The 15,317-nt window shown below is 40.2% G+C and overlaps 1 long non-coding RNA gene across 1 annotated transcript; it reads left to right on the top strand.

Moving 5' to 3' along the window:
- Window positions 1-3,477: 3,477 nt before the first annotated feature.
- On the top strand, window positions 3,478-9,522 carry LOC146862387 (uncharacterized). Its single transcript, XR_014978436.1, has 3 exons — window positions 3,478-3,586; window positions 6,751-6,801; window positions 9,348-9,522. It is a non-coding gene; the product is annotated as an uncharacterized LOC146862387 (long non-coding RNA).
- Window positions 9,523-15,317: the final 5,795 nt, after the last annotated feature.

Raw genomic sequence — 15,317 nt, forward strand, 5'->3', positions numbered from 1 at the left:
CGGCATAAAATAAATTCATCTTAAATCTACGAGTACCAATTCCAACTGTAAATAAACTACCATAGGAGACTTGCAAAGGAAGTTTCATTGCATTTCCAAGTGTGACGTGACCCTTTAACCCCCACCTACCCCCACCAAACCTCCTAACTCTTCCCACCCCTACCATGACCAACCCCCACCCAGTATCCATGGAAGGAAATCAACCCCCTACTTAGCTGTCCTGGAGTGACAGCAAAAAGAGAACACCCCCCCACCCCCCCCCACTGAAACCCAGCGCTCACGCCACCCCCCTTCCACCTGAACCAACCCATGAAAGCAGTATATTTACCACCGGTAATACATTCTACCCATCAGTTACAATAATGGAATAATACAATAATCAAAAAAAAAAGACAAAAAAAACCCAAAGAAAAAGCCAAGGCATATTATCAAAAAAGAACAAATAGTATGGATCAGTCTTTTGCAGCAGTTTGCCATTTACAGAGAGCTTTTCTTGCTTCCTGCTCGTTAAAGAAAAAAATGAGTACGACCATCTTTAATAATTTTCAAGCGGGCAGGTTCCTGTAGCATAACCAGAGAGCATACAGCTTTAAGAGGATCCATAAGTTGCCGAAGGAGCCACCGCCTTTCCATAGTTGGCTTTGAAAGGTCTGATCGCACAAATATCGAAAATTAGCCCACTTTAACAGGAGCTGTGGGACGAGCCTTAAAGAAAATGGCCTGTCGTAACAAAAAGTTGCCCAAAAAAAACAAAATAGGCCTAGCAAAATTCCTTTTAGATTGAGTGTCACGTGAGAGGAACAGCGGTAACCTATGTGCTCTTTGGACTTGAGTGTCCATATCCCAGTCGTTCATGTCCGGAAATGCCTTTTGAAAGAGGCCAACAATAAATGCCAGAGGGTCAGTTCCTTCGCCGCCTTCCGGAACCCCAAAAACACTCAAATTCGAGCGCCTCTGTCGGTTTTCAAGGTCTTCTATCTTTCATTGAACGGTGGCTAATTGCAGCTCATGTATGCTAACCTGTTTCATAGTAAGAGAATTATCCTCTTCTACTGCTGCCACCCTGTTTTGGAGATCAGAAACCTCTGAAATAAGGTGAGAAACCTTAGTAGTAACCTCAGCCAGTGATTTTTTAATGTCAATACTATCGGCTCTAACTCGATGGTAATGTTGTTGAGCCTCTGATCTCTGAATCTTAAGTGCCTGCATAATTCCGGACATATATGGCTCATCGTCCCGCTCTTTATCCTGGGGGGGGTGAACGGGACAACTCTCAGCCCCTGAAGCAGCTATACATAATAGGTCCTTAGGTAAACATAGAGAATCGGAGACCATAAATTGACCGCTCATTACTTTTAAAGCAGTTCCAACCTCGTGAGTAGACTCCAATCCCAGTTCCTGAGGTAGACTCTGAAACCCATTCTGAGGACTAACCGGTGCCAACGCACCATCATTAAATAAGTTCTAAAGGCACTAAAACAACACTAAATATGTTTACTGACTTTGAATAAAGGAAAGACAAGCCTTCAAAACTCTCTGCTGCGTACTTAATGCACTACAAAGTCTCTCGCCTAAATATCTTAAAAACCTGTTTGGCCCTTATCATCGTACCTGAAACTTAATGTCTGCCAACCAGGCCCTAGTAAAAATCTTGGCATTCATAAAGACAGTGGTGAAACACACTATGCTCAAGGCTCTTCCTAAAGTTCAGAAAGTCCCTGAAACTCACATCTTCTCACATGCATTTGGGTACTCATCCAAGCAAATGTCTTTTCTAATTTGCTCCTTAGACAATCAGACGCCTAAAACTTTCCCCATCACCTTCATTACAAAACTCGGGACTATAGCTCCTTATAAGACTTTATCATCATGCTGGCGCACATCCAATGGCAGTTATCTTCTGACCATGTCCTCCCTGTTTGTCTAGTGCTGTGTCATCGGATTCTTGATAATGTATTCTGTTTTTACTGCCAGTCCTATATGTACACCTTTTTAGAAGCATTCAAGTGCCATCACTAGCCAGTCAGCAGTGCTTTACAAAAAGAATAAACATAATTTTATTACCTTAATACATTTTGCCACTGGAATTCCTAAAACTTTTTTACCTTGGAGACTACTGTAAGATGAAAATCACGGTCCATGAGAACTACTATGGTGAGAAGAGGAAGGATGCATATGAAAAGCCAGGTAAATAAAGACTTTAAACTAGGGGGTCCATTATGATGGCGGGCGTACCGCAACGGAGCATGGGACCGAGCGCCAAAGTCGCGACGGTCTTGCAATGCAAATTAGCATGCGCCCGCCCCACTTGCTGACACATCCTGGGCATTTGACATTGCGGGTGGATCTGCTGGCTGCAGACCTGCCCGCAATGCAAATGCAGTGCCTACATCATTGCCATGCACTACATGGCAGGCACCACGTGGTGCCTGCCACTCAGTGCATGGCAATGAGGGGGGGACCATGGGAACCCCCTATGTGCACCCCCCTGACACCCTGGGGGTCCGCAACGGGCCCCCAATGTCAGCCACCGCATGCCTTTCCATGGCGGAAATGCCGCCATGAAAAGCCCAATAACCGCATGCATCCTGATATGGATGGCGGTGTCTTGCAGACACCGCCACCATATCATGTCCCTTTTCCTACCGATCAACGAGTCGACCGGCAGAGAAGCGGCGGACGGTCTTCCCATCCACCGCGGTGCCCCACGCCGTACTAATATGGCGGGGGGAGTACCAGGGACTTTCGCTTGACATGCTAATGGGGCCCTAGGTATTTGTTTGGGAAAGATGAGAAGTACATAAAGTGGTACTGGAAAGTAAGTACAAAGTAATGGTTTTAAAGGAGGAATGAAAGCAGCAAAGCACAAGTATTAGAAGGTTAGAAGGATGAAAGAAAAGGAAGGGGAGGATGATGGGATATGGCAGGATGTTAGAGAGAAGAAACATGATGCTAACTTGAAAAAGGTTTAAGGTATTTCAAATGCCATTTACAAAATGCATAGGTTGTAAGCAAGTACTATTTAAAATGTTATTCACTAAAATAATGTCATAGTGCATGAAAGCGTAGGAATGCCTTTTTATTAACACAGACTGATCAAGCTCCCAGAGTAAAATAGGTTGTTTCAAATAAATAGCCTGTTGCATTCAACAGGAAATAAGCATACATGGAAGGTATTCCTCTTATTCTACAGGTCCTATGCATGTTTAAGGTCTTGGTTTAATTTTTGGGTTTTGGGAGGAACAGTCTTTCAGACCTTCATTGTTTGTCACACATGCATTATTCATGCATCTATCTAAGAATGACTTTACAATATTAGCATAGAAGCAAGTAGTATTGCGAGTGGTATAAGCCTGTGCATCCCCTTGAAATAGCAAATGCTTGGAATGCAGTGTATGTGGTGAACACATGAATCTGCACGAGTAGTGAAACAGAACATTTTACTGACAAGAATTGTTCTTTCCATTCATTTTATAGGTGGACATGTTCCTAGTAGAAAGAAACATCTTTCCACGTATCCATCGTGGTTATTACCACTACGAGGACACAAGTTATTGCTTCAGTCTATTTGTGAAGAATAATACAGGTGAAAACTGGGCAGTTAACATTTTCAAAATATCTCACATTGGGTTTTATCATGTGTGTGGCATTTTTAGTAACTTTTGATCATTTTGAGAAAGATGGTTTGGGGTAAAAGATGCAAATTGTGCAGTAGATTTTGGCTTATGTGGCTACTACTTCAAAATCACAGTATGTGGAAAGCGCACCAGCCATGACATTGGGTAATTTAAGTTACCTTGGGTGAGGGGAGCAAATAAGGCCGTGTATCTGTATATACACTGCAATTAGGAAGCCGCAGTTGACGGACAGAATTCAAAGGTTACACCCTGCTACGTCATATGATTAAGGAGAGTCAGATTACTTCACTAACACTTTCCATGCCTACATCTGAGATTGCTATATAAACAATCACTTTCTCTAGGGAGTTGTTATCTTAACATTGCACTAATCAAACAGTCATTGAATATGATGTAAGCATTAATTCTTGTTTATTATTGAAATAGCATAGAAAACACAGTTGAGGCATTTGTTACTTATATAACAAGAAACATTCATAATTGAATTACTGTTAATTTCTTAAAATTGCCATTACAAGTAAACTTCAGCTACCATTGCCTCAGACAACACGTGTTTCACAGCAATCATAGCTCCTTCTTTAGGGCTGAAAAAGCTAATTTATAGTAAGTAGTTTTTAACAATCATGAACCAAAAGCAAATGACTTGGTGTTAAGCGCTGCAAATATCAACAAATATATAATATTTAATTTCACAGTAATTTTGAAGTGGCAAATGAAATATCATATTCAAATTTATATAATCAGTATTATTGAAGAAACAAATCCCAACACTTTCCTGCTAGCCCATCGGCTGCGCTGCCGCCTCTGGTGCATGAAACCAGGGTTCGAGCCTCGAGGTCGCGTCCACATTTAACTAGTGACCAATATGTTGTTTCCTAGGTTTGTGCTACTTTGGTTATATAGTAACTATATTTAACTATAGACAGCTATTTCTCCACCTGATATATGTTTCCCGCTCACCTTTAACTTCTTCCTGACTTTTTATCACTACATGGACATAGGTTATAAATGCGCTAACTTCCAAAATTATCCAGCTCACTAATGGAATTCCAGAGAGCTTAAATTCCTCACATACAATCAAATCTGAAATCTGCAAAACTAAATAAGGCTATACATGTTCTCAAGACTTTTACTCCTAACCATACAAATCTCATGTCCACCCATTGCCTGCATCATAGTCTTACCTAATTTACCGTGTTCCCATATCTTTAACACAATATCTATTCAGTCTTCATCTCATTAATTGGTTTAATCATTTATCTCTTCTATCGAGCAGCCCCAATCAGAAACAAAGTGATTTATGTGATACACAAACAAATTAAACAAGAGAAGGCAAAAACTTATCTGCAATACTGCACTCTATTAACATTTCTAATAACTCTTGGTGGGACTGAAAAATTATATCAATCAACAGAAACTAACCTACTTATGTCAGTGGGGACTTCCAGGTATCAAAATGGCATCTATCTAAAATATTTCCGTCCGACATACTTAAATACTCTCCATCTAAGAGGAGGGCATAACTTACCATTTCCCCGGATTTGGTGCCATATGGACTTCAATGTTTAGTTATTCCAGTCTGATTAAAAATCTGACATGGATTATTAAATTCACTCATTATACTCTTCCACATCAGATAAATGTATTCTCTGAGCAAACAGATGCAAAGCTAATTATAAAAAACAAACATAGTATCCTGTCACTGTAATCCATACAAATACAAATAAATGTAAATAAAGTGCTAGAGTACATTCTACCATTGGCTAATATTTCATGTGTCATAATCCAAAAGAAACAAATATATTTAAAAAAGAAATAATCTTCATAACAGCCATATACTCAATATGAGCCTCAAACTCTTGGTAGTCCATTCCTCACATCCTTCACCTATTCTCATATATAACCATTGAACTACACATGAGCTAACAGTCCCAAGCTCCTTTAATCTACATTATATACCTCTGTTGTGTGCTAATCAGTCTCATACACTCATCCTTCCCTCCTGGGTTAAGCAATTCTCTAAACCTTGCTTTTCTACGCTGGTTATTAATAATGTAAAAATACCTCAATACATCATGTAAAGGCTAAAAGTAACACCTCCATTGATGTAATTCACAAATAATACCAAAGTACGAAAATGCAAAAATGTAAAAGAAGTCACACAGTATGTTTAATATTTCGATCGTTGCATAATTGCTAAGTTTACCATTCTGCTATTCCAAAAATTGTCCACTATTAAGTTTTACAAGCAGCTCATCCACTTCCACGTTAGGTTTTCATTATCATATAAGAAATCCACCAAATTAGCTAACAAATTCGTAACCTGAGTATTAGAATTCAAATGAGTGGGGAGCAATTTCCATATTCTCCTAACTCGTTACAAATTTTACAGAGTTCCTCCCCAGATTCTCATCAAGATTTATAGGGTGATGTGGAATTCTCTATCTAGATTCAAGCCAAAGTCCACTGAATGTAACGTCTCTAACTGCCAAGTTTTTATTAAACGTAATCTATGAACGCATTCTCTATGATGAGCTTTAATTTGATCAATCCCAAGTACTGAGATCATCGAAATATTATCGAGACTATGATTTTCTTGAAAGTGCTTACTAAGTTGGAACTTGCTGTCTGACTGTTTGATTACATTAATGTGTTCTTTAATTCGCTCCTCAAGGGAATGAATATTTGAACCTATATAACATTTATCACATAAGCATGTAATTAAATACACACAAAAAGTGGTATTAGAATGATCTAATCTTGAAATTGTTCTTCCTATCTTGAAAAAATTCCTTCATTTTGTCCAGGATAAATTTACAGCATATACATTTGTTACATTTATACCAACCACAAGGTTTATTCTGTAACCTATTGGTCAAATGTATGCTTTCAAACCTGTAAGACTTAAAATAGTTCTCAAATGTTTCTGCTTTTCTAAAATGAACTAAGGGTTTATTGGTAATGGTAGTACATACATTTGTTATGGATTTTAAGAATGTCCCAAAGTTTTTTTAGAATAGTATATATTTTGACATTCTCAGCACATTTTGTTATAAATCTAACTTGCTGTCAATTGACCCTATGTTTCTTTTTGTCACCGTTTTGAGTAAAGTCTCTCGTAGGACTGTCTGAGCTCTTTTAACCGATTCCATCAGAATTTTAGGTGGGTAACCTCTTGATCTAAGTCTTTTAAAATGTTTCAATTCTTCTTCTCTCATAATCATCTATACTTGTACAATTCCTTTGTGACTAATTCGTTCCCTCTAAGGACTGTTCTTTTTCTGATTACAATGATGCCCAGATTTAAAGAGTAAAATACTATTGCTTGCTGTTCTATTTCTAAATGATCTCGTATGAAGCTTATGGTCTTTCACATAAAGTTCTAAATCCAAAAATGTTATATATTTTTTATGATTTTCTAAGGATAATTCAACATTCACATTATTCATGTTCAAATATCTATGACATGACACATGTTGATCTTCAGTTTCATCCCATACAATCAATATGTCATCTATATACCTGACCCACATGGCTACATGTTTATACCCTTCATGTGCTCCTTCATTCTATGCAAGCTCCCTCTCATACCCATCCATGAAAAGGTTGGCATAAGAGGAAGCAAACCTGGCTCCCATAGCAGTGCAACAGATCTGATCATGCAAGGTACCTAGATATAAGAAATAATTGTTCTTCAGCACAAATTCTACACATTCAAGGATCTTTTTTCATGACTGTAGGACTTGCAGATTTTACAACAAAGTCCAGCTCAAAAGCATGATGGGTCTAAGCTGTGTTTGTCCATGTTGTAAAAGAGAAATATCACTCTGTATGATATCACTAGCAGATTACACAATATTACTTAAAGATTAAATCCTAGGGCATACTGTAGTCATACCATTGTCAACTACTATTAGAGCCTTTGTTTTTAATTGTCTCTGTAATTTTTACGTATCTCTTCAGCAGTTATCAGCGGTAAAATCTCCCATACTTCATTGTGTATTGAAGGCAAAGAGCGTTTGTGACGTAGCTTTCTAAGACTTAGCAAAACATCCTGTAGATAAATGTCATCAGAAAGGAGAGACAAGTGTTCTTTCACCTCCTGTAACGTTGAATGTTTTAGCCGGTCTAGGAACAACTCTCCAATGCTATATGTTGTTACCTGTCCCGTGTGTTCTATCCATGTGTAACGTGGGTCTGACTTGTTTATCCTAAAATCCCTCGTGTAGTTGAGAAAACATGCATGACATCCATTAATATCTAATGGCCAAATTAGCCAACTGTCCGGACTTGTGGACTCAGTGTAAGTTAAGTTTACGTTACAAATATTATGTGATCCAGCCAGGAGCTTGGCGTGACCTAATCCTACTCATTGGCGTTCCATTGGGCTGATTATTTAAGAAGTATTGCAAGCTCCTCTGTCCTGTTATTAAGATAGTGGTAGTAGTAATAATATAAGTGAGTTAGCATTCTCTGTGCCTTTCTTTTTGTAGCTCGTACAGTCTGAAGCAATCTCCCAGTGATGTGTAGTATGCATCTATGCATTGAAAAAAGGGAGGCTGAGTTAGCCCATCAAAAGGGGGTTGAGACTGAGAATAAGATGAGAAGCAAAGTTCATGTGTTGCAATGCTTTAGTAGTTCCAAAATGTAGCTTAGGAAACTTTGAATAGGGCTTAGGTTTGGAAAATTAGGAATATGTCAACTCAATACTAGTAATATTGGCGATCTGATTTAAAAGAGTACACTGGTACTGCATTTTAGGGGAGATTATTAACTATACCACTAGTCTTTTTAATTTTATCTTCTTTACTTCTTACATCAGCCTCCAGGGGAAAGAAGAGGGCTAACAGCACAGAGGCAGGTCAGGCAACTGGGGGTTCCACCACCAGTGCCATGACAGGTGAAAGTTCCACCACCAACATTACCACCAGCGCCGCGGCTGACAGATCTGCTGACCCAATAAGTCCTCCTCGTAATATTATAATTATTTTCCGAACTTTTACCGCTCCACTTTCTTTTTTTTTACTGTGCCTGCCTCCGAATTTTTTCCATCTCATCTTCATTCTATCTGATGTTTGTTAAATTCGTGTTATCCCTGGATTATAGTAGCTATTTTCTAAATTTCAAATTTCTGTTGTTGAATTCCTCTTCTCTGTACTAGTCTGTCTGTAGTTTCTGTTCTTCTGCTTTGCCAGTAAGCATTCCATCTCCCATTATACAACTTGTGGACTAGTACTGTAAGACTAAGAGAACCAATTTTAGTAAACATACTCTACTGTGAAGATTGCATGCCTAAGTAAGCTATTCTATGCATGTTTGTTGAGAAGGTTTACTTTTTCTTGCTCATGCTCAAACAGTAAAACTAGGTCATGTGGAGAATCCCCAATATTGTGTATGTATTATCATTCATTTATACAGTAGTAGTTGAATGCCAGCAGTTTTGATGACAACGCAGCATGGCTAGAAACTAATATGAGGACGGTGCCATTGCATTTGCCAACCAATACCATGTGTCCTTCATTGACCAATTATTCAACTCCTTCATTGCGCTTCAATGACTCAGAGCAATCACAGCTCTGCCCTCTATTGTGAAACATTTTGGGTTGGCTTGCTAACCTGGTTTTTAACAGTAGTGGTGTATTATGGTTGTATCATGTTCAAAAATATATATAAGAATCTTGCATTTAAAGTGTGTAATATTTTTTCTAGCCACCCAGACCACCAGTGCTGGGGCCAGCACCAGTGAAGCAGACCCGGCAGCAGTCGAAGGAGGAGGCCCAGTGGCGGCAGGGATGGGCGGTGGCCAGTCAAATTGCTTGCTTATTGACAATTTCTAGTATACTCACTGCAAGAGTGTCATGAACCCCCCACTTTAGCAGCTACAGCGAGGGTTGAGTTAATGGTCTCTTCTATCTCCAACTCAGCAGACAAAAGCTCATTATGAACACTAAAAATGATGGGTTGATGGAAAAGCGAAAAAATTATAGAAGGAGAAAGGATGGGTGAAATGTTATATGAGTGAAAGGATGTGTGGGTAAGTGTACTGGATGCATAGTGAGTGATAGGATGCATTGGTAGGTAAAGAATGGATGAAAGTGTAAATGAGTGAGAGGATGCCTGCTTGGGTGGGTGAAAAGGTTGATGGGTGAATGGAATGCTCTGGTGGGTTAAAGCAGGATGAGTGAAAGGGTAAATGGACATATGGATACATGGATGGATAAATGTATGTATTGGTGAAAGGATGGTTGAGAGCTGTGGATAGGTGAATGAAATGATGGATAGATATATATGGATGGATGATTTTCAATGGCAAAAGACTGTATGAGAGAATGTGAAGCTTAAATGATCAGTATCAGAGGGTGAAGAATATTAGAAAAATGAAATGATGAATGGATAATTACTTAGATAAAGGAACAAGGGAGCTCCTCTGGCTAGGGGCATGCTCACCTAGCCGGCTTGTTTGGAATGGTGTTGTAATAGCTTTGGTTTAAAGTAGGGGGTATTTCTGTCCACTCCCTTAACTCACTGTATTTGTTAATCAAGACAGATATGTATCCCACCCATCATCAATCATCACCTCCCTGTCCATGGCATTTTGCCAGTGCCGCCCATGACCTAACTGCTGCATGGTTCAATTTGGCACTACAGTGTTGGCCGTGGAAGCGTATCGGCTTCGGTTAATCTGGTATTTACAATGTTTTCAATGCATGGTAATGCAAAAACAAGGTGTGCTTCACTTTCCTCCTAGTGCCCACTCAGTAATCTCCTAGTACTTCAATCCTTTATGATTTTCTAAGTTCTGTCCCAGACTGCCAAAAAAATGGTAAAATCTGTTCTTGGCATATGCCACATTTTCCAGCCAAGTGATTTATATATTTAATGGCTTCCGTAATGGATGTATGCCTGTTCAAATATTTCCCTTTCAACATTCATCAACTATAGTGACTGACTGAGCCAAAGCTTAGGCACATGATGATGATCAGTGACACCCCACTATTCTGTAGAAAAGCCTCTACTTGCCCGGCCTAATCCCTCTAACTTACCCTGCAGTAGGACTAGTTGCCTTTTTTCCTTACTGTCAAGTGAATGTATTTGTTGGAAATAATTATAAATTGTGGTGGAGGTCGATGCCAGAGAGTAAAGTGGGACTAAGTGCCTTTAGTACTGCATATGGGAAAGTTTGTGACATATGTGCCAAATACAATCTATATATCCTGTTCCTTAATCCTTTCCTTGTACTGCAGTGCATCATTTTTTTCACCGTCTACTTACAGCAGCGAGCATATCTGTGCTGTATATGTGACATGTGTGACGTTTGTATCATTATTATTTATCTGCCTCTTTGGAGTCAGGGTTAAATTGAAAGGCATTTTGGAGAATAGCAGTGTCATTGGAATTAAAGTAGGATTATTGTCCATTGAAGCTTCCCATGCTGCAGAGAGTTGCAAAGTACCAACAACCGATGTGCTAGCTAGAATGCCTCCATTAATTTAGCACAACAAGAATACTTTTACTCCATAGTGCATAACGCCTTATTCACTAATGAGAGGTAATTTATTTTTATTTTTCCACACAATGTGTCTGTTTAGTTTTGTACTAGGAAACCCTTTAAAAGAAAAAAAAGAAAACTTTTTTTAAAACTGGCGTGCTGTTTATTCTGCCTCAATTCCTTTCAGCCAGTTAGTGCATTTGTCTTTTATGTGAAGCATGTGTGGGTATAAAATGGCTCTAATCACATCAAATTCAAATGACCCTAAGGGCCCAGCAATGTACTGCTACTGTGCCACTACATACTTTTAAACAAGTGCTTTGCAGAGAGCATTGTTTACAATTTGTCTTTTTTCTCTCTCGAAATGGCTACTTCTGCTGGTTGACGGCAGGAGATAGCAGCCTGACTATGGCAGCACAGGCTGGAGGCCATACGGGTGAATTTCTGTCGGCTGATGGTCTTGCAGGAGGAGGTAGAGGCAGCTGTCGCTGTCCAGGGCCTCAGCCACCCACCAGGGCCTCCAGATGCCCAGCAAAAACAACACTAGTGCTGCCGGCAGTCGCACATCACACCACCACTGCTGCCCCTCCCTCATGCTCAGACCACCTTTTCCAGCACCATGTCCTGCAGACTCTGGCACGTATAGAATGCTGAATGGCACATATTGAGGGGCATCTCCAGAAGCTTATGACCTGAGTTTAGTGCCCTCTTCATTAGCCCCTTTTTAATATTTATTTTGGTGGGAGTGTCTTGTAGGTGGAGAGGGTGGGAATTGGGATGGGAGTTGGGACTGGGAATGTTTCTTTGGACTTATTGCTGGACTATCGGACATTGGTTGGGTGCCGAGACATTTGTTTGGGGAGAGGGGTGGGCCTATTGTGGGTGACAGGGGTGGGTTTTATCGTTAAAAAAATTGAAAAGTTATAAATATTTATTTTACTTTATGCCTCAAATATTAATTTGGGGCTTTACTTTGAACTGTTGCCTTTTAGTGCAGCCTATTTTTCAAATCTGCTTAAAAAGGTGTATGCCAATTACTTACAAATGACCCTTGTGCTACTACTCTCTGAAACTATATTGACAACTGGGGGGATTGCCGTTCCCTATATTGCCTACAGCAATGCTCCCTAGTTCTCTTATGTGAATAGATGAAGCGATGGCTGCTACCTCTCTCAGTATTCTTAATGCAGGGTTTCCCGAGGTGCCATCTTATGGTGGTGGGGGTAATAACAGGCTAGAATGCTAACAGGCAAGGAATCACTAGCGAGGTCCCACTCCCACGTAGGTGAACTTCAACTGTAGGATTAATCAATTTTTATCCATCACAGGCAACTAGTTTGAAAGAAAACAGAGAGTTAGTGGGTTATAATATTTAGATCATAACTTTAGAAAGACTGAGCCCAGACTACAACCATGACACAACAAAGAAGACCTGATATGATAACAAAAACTAGCAATAGTAACTTCTTCTGAGCAATGGGGTTTTAGTATTTATTTAAAACTAAACTTACAAAATCTTCAAGTCAGGTGGACTGGAGTCAGAGAAAGTAGTGGACAAGGTTAAGCATTTACGCGACACAAGGCCTGAATGATGATGACGAATGGTGTTCTTCTATATCTAAAATATGGATAACTTTTATGTGTAGGTTTGTAAATGGGACCACTGAGGACGATTGCTCTAGTAATAGAAGATCCTGCAGTGAGTCGGTGTTTCTTTCACCACCTCTGCACCACCAAGTGTGACTTATTCATGGCGTAAATTAAGTCCCAACTCAATAAATCTTACAGCTCAGGGAAGAGGGTTAGGGGTTTGAAGAATGGATGGGAAAGGTGATTTGGGGAAAGATGTGACAAAGACAAACTCTACTTAAACACAACTACAATATTCATCTGTTCGATGAGCAGCACATCGGCATCAATATATTGTGGAAGGAAATGAAGGAATGAGTATGATGCATTTCAGTTAAATGAATTGCAAATAGTCCTTCACCCACAGTTCTAAAAAATGATCCTTAAAAGAAAAATGATACTGTATTGCCAAAGTGGGCGGTGTATCTGCATTCTTCTTGGATTTTCTGTCGATCTTGGGTGACTGGCTGAAGCGGTCAGATAAGGAAAGCAGTAGTGTTATGGAGCTTGCGCCTTGAATGCAGGGGAATGAAAGGGCATGTGGATTGTAAAGCAGAAGGAGAAGGACAGAAGGTAAGCTTCATCAGGACTGTACCAAGTAGACTCAGAGGCAGAGCAAGAGTATAGTAGCTGAAATCATTAATTTCATGACTCATGTGCGATCGATTAACTGAGAAGTGAGAACAAATTACAACCAATAACGGACAAGTGGCTGAATGTACCGGGCTGATCGATCTCACATCATAACATTTAGCCAAGTGTGTGCATAATGTGATAATACAAAATTACATCTCTGTTTCCAGTTACTTACAACAACACCACCCCCCACCCTACCACACAACCACGTAATAGAGTTTCAAATTTGATCCTGCACACACACTAAGCAGCATTGTATTTGACAAATTAATGCAACTCTCACCAGTCCACAGAACTGATTAGGCCTCTAAGCATCATGATGATGTTGGTTTCATTGCATTGGGCAGTCTTGTAAATTAAATGTTCGGGGGCAGTCCTGCTAGTAGATGAAAAAAGGATAGGCACAGGACGGAGGCAGGCAATTTCACTCCGATGTCCTCGAATAGAATGGAGGAGGTTTCTTCACTGCACTCTAGTCCAACTCCAATCCAGCAATACGGGTGCCTAAAATGGTGGGGCTGCATAAGTCAGTCAGACACAAACAATCAAAATATATAATGTTCCCCTAGCTATATAAATTTTTTTTTTTTGGGCAAAGCAGTTCGGCGATAAACTTCTATACATAGTATAGAGTACATCCTCAAACTCAGGTGGTTCACCAAGAAGTTGGTCAGCTAACACACTATGACCTGAGTCTGACCAATCGCCCTCATCTTCTCCTGTGGTATTTCAGGTGCAGTGTAATTCCATGGTATAAAGTGTTGGTTCATTTTGATCATGGTCAATCTCTTCACGTTTTGAGGAGAGAGACTGGTCCTTTTCACCGTGATGACTGAACTGGCTGCACTGAACACACGCAGAGTTCTTCTTGCTGCATTGCCAATGTGAAAGGGCAGGAATGCAATGTATTTATGAAATAAGGTGCATTCTCGTTCTTGCCCCTGTGCTGGTGCACTAGTTGCTGTCTAGTGCCAAGGAAGGCACCCTTGCACCATGGTGCAAGGGTGCCTCCGTTGCAGGCAGAGTTGTATTTGTGAAGGAAGGGGCACCTTCCTGCACATAACAATCCAGAGAGGTGTTTTCCTCTTTCCATGTGTGCTGCAGAATGCTTGTTACACCTGCTCTGGGGAGGTGTGAAGGTATGTGATTAAGTAAATCTGGGGCAGCGTCAAAACCATGGATGCTGCATGGGGTGATCCACTGCAACACCCATGGAACGCCTCCTTGACATAGAGTAAGGCAATGCAGCGACTTGCATTACTTTGGCTTACTCTGTATCTATGAGGCCATGCAAAGCCATGCAGAGTTGCTTTGCCTCACCTCATAGATATGATTGAGATGCTTGCGCCTCCAAAGCTTAAAAAAAAGTGACGCTTGGGCAGTTCAAGCCTCTCATAAATAAGCCCCGTAATCTTTTGTCTGTTTGTTTAGACCAAACCACCAGTGGCATTGCTACAATAGTAAAATTTTAGCCTCTACCCCTATGTGAGCAGATGCTAGACCCTCATGTGCTGCTAATATTAATTCTAACCAGCGGTCTAACTTTCAAATTACTCTATCTCTCATTCCGGGAAGATGAGGAAGCAGAATATTTTTCACACTTAACTGGTAGGTGTATTTTGTTTGAAAACCTTTCAGTAAGGGGGTGCCACAGTGTGAAGCTGTGAGAACCTTCATAATGTCTCCATTATGCCTCGTGTTAGAACAAATTTCAGCAGCTATGACAGCAATTTGCACTGTTGCTTAGGCGATTTCATCAGCCAGTAAATTCCCCGCAGCATGTATTCCTACACATTGGTGGCTCAGCATGTGAATAACATCACCCCGTGTCAAACCCGCTTTAAGTTTTGCCACCTATCCCCAGAGCATTTTATGCTTGAAAGTGTTCCCTACAGAATCTCTGAATCCAGTAGAGCTTCAATAGT

This window comes from Triturus cristatus, chromosome 2_2 (assembly GCF_964204655.1).
Source record: "Triturus cristatus chromosome 2_2, aTriCri1.1, whole genome shotgun sequence".
NCBI classification, from domain to species: Eukaryota; Metazoa; Chordata; class Amphibia; order Caudata; family Salamandridae; genus Triturus; species Triturus cristatus.